Source organism: Phoenix dactylifera, chromosome 1, assembly GCF_051530095.1.
Source record: "Phoenix dactylifera cultivar Ajwa chromosome 1, Ajwa_hap1_PhDact_Kaust_v1.1, whole genome shotgun sequence".
Classification (NCBI taxonomy): Eukaryota; Viridiplantae; Streptophyta; class Magnoliopsida; order Arecales; family Arecaceae; genus Phoenix; species Phoenix dactylifera.
The window spans coordinates 48,358,281-48,360,606 of NC_143190.1; the positions used below are offsets into that span (position 1 = coordinate 48,358,281).

Below are 2,326 nucleotides of genomic sequence, written 5' to 3' on the forward strand. Positions count from 1 at the left end.
GAAGCCCTAGCAATGTATCAGGGCAATTGTAGTTCTTATTTTTTTATTATTTTGGAGTCTGTTTAAATTCTTATTTCCAATGAAATATTTCTTCATGATATTTAAACTTTGAGCATGCTAGTTACTAATCATGTTTGCTAAAGTAGTCTAAGATGATCCATGCCTAGGAAGATGAAGTGTGCTGCATCCTAGATTAGCATACTTAGGTAGACACTTCATGCTACACCGAAGATGGATCTTTCTAACACTCTTTATGCTTTTATTTTAAAAGGCTTGTAGCCAAAATTGCATGCCTCTCCAAAAGATAAAAACTAAGAACACAATCCTTGATGCAATGCTATGTGGTGGATTCCAAACCCTAGATCTATTTACTTTGATAAAATTTCAATTCGTACTCATAGATTAATTTAGTTAAATCAAGTTAGCAAATCCTTCTTTTTGATTTATTTTTAAAAGAAAAATAACTTGTCTCCAATCCTTGTGGACCGACACCCGTAATCACTATCCTACAAGATACGTGCTATTGCGTGGTTTATTTTCAAAATTGAAAGAACCGATCAATTTTTGGCGCCGTTGCCGGGGATTGCTAGCATAGTTATTTTTCTTACTAAAAAAAATTATTTAAAAATTAAAAAAAAATTCTTAAAATTTTTTTTTCTATTATTGTTACTTTCTTTTTTTTTTTCTCCCTTACTAATTTTTATTTATTTTTTTATATATTATTTGATCAGGAATCGAGGAAAAAAATCTGGGATGATCAAAAGGAGAACTGCCGGAAAAGAAATGCTGTAGAGGTTTGCCAAAAAAAAAAAAAAAAAATTAAATTGCTGGGGAAATTTCCTTTGGTAACCTCTAAACTTTTCTTATTTAAATTAATTATTGGTTTGAAATTTTGTGGTGATTGTTTGATTTTAATTATAGCAAAATTGTGAATGCATGCTTGATACACATACACAAATCAATTTGCACATAGTAAGGGCAATCACCCCAACAAGATAAGAGCCGGATTTCATCACCGGACTCTTGCCCAACTTAGGTGAACTCAATCTCACATAGTGTCATCTTTAATTAAAATCAATTAGACGTTGGCTCCTAGGGACATTCGAGCTCAATAGGACGAAGATCACCGAAGGTTGCACCAATTTCGCTCTGTGGCTTAGTTGATGTCTAGGCAAGCTTTGTCCCTACAAGGGAGACAGTTCATCTGTTCGAGGCAAGTGGGTTTTAAGTGGGACCTTTGCGAACGCATCGTGACCCCTCCACTTACCTGGGAGCTTACCTGGTCAACTCGGTACATTAGACCGGATTGGAGGCTTAGGTGTCCTCTTCAAACCAGTTAGGAGCTGTCTAGTGATTTTAGGACAAAGACTAGGATTGATATGCTTTTCTCTTTTATTGCATGCTTGATTGATCGAGTACTAGTGTATGCACGGTAGTCGTTCTAGAGTACAAAACCTATTACCTTTTGACCCTGAAATAGAACGAACCCTTAGGAACATTCGAGCTAAGATCAAAACATTAGGATCATCCCCACCTCCTGAGATGGCTGAAGAACAACCCAAACTCCTGAGGGAGTACTTTACTCCCACCATTTACACTTCCCCATCTTGCATTCGATTACCTGAGGTAGCAGCTGTACAATATGAAATAAAGTCTAGTGTGATCCAAATGCTTCCATCTTTTTATGGGCTCACCAATGAAGACCCATATAAACACCTAGATGAATTCCTTGAGATTTGCACCACTGTCAAGATTCAAAATTTCACTGATGATGCTTTAAAACTTAGATTATTCCCCTTCTCCCTTAAAGATAGAGCTAAGCAATGGCTGAATTCTTTAGAGGCCAATTCGATTCATTCCTGGGGTCAAATGCAACAGGAATTTCTTAAAAAATACTTTCCCATAGGAAGAACGAACCAGTTTAGACGTGCCATTACAAGCTTCTCCCAAACCGAGGGAGAAGAATTTCATGAAACTTGGGAGAGATTTCGTGACCTAATCCATAAATGCCCACATCATCAAATACCTAAGTGGCAGCTAGTGCAATGCTTCTATGACGGATTGACTGAACGAAACCGTCAGATGATTGATGCCGCATGTGGGGGGACATTCATGCTTCAAAATGAGCATGAAGCATGGAAATTATTTAAAAATCTAAATGAAAACTCCCTCCACCATGCTTCATGTTCTCGTCAAGCACCCCCGAGTTCTCAAAGAAAAGGGACCATTTGTGAAATAAGTCATTCTATGGACCTGTCTAGCAAGGTAGATGCATTGTCCCATAAGATTGACCAACTGATGATAGGTGGGCATTACATGAACTCTT

At 37.3% G+C, this 2,326-nt stretch overlaps 1 non-coding gene across 1 annotated transcript; it reads right to left on the minus strand.

Annotated features, from left to right (window-relative positions):
• Window positions 1-1,918: 1,918 nt before the first annotated feature.
• On the minus strand, window positions 1,919-2,024 carry LOC149768713 (small nucleolar RNA R71). The gene has a single exon (XR_016398584.1). It is a non-coding gene; the product is annotated as a small nucleolar RNA R71 (small nucleolar RNA).
• Window positions 2,025-2,326: the final 302 nt, after the last annotated feature.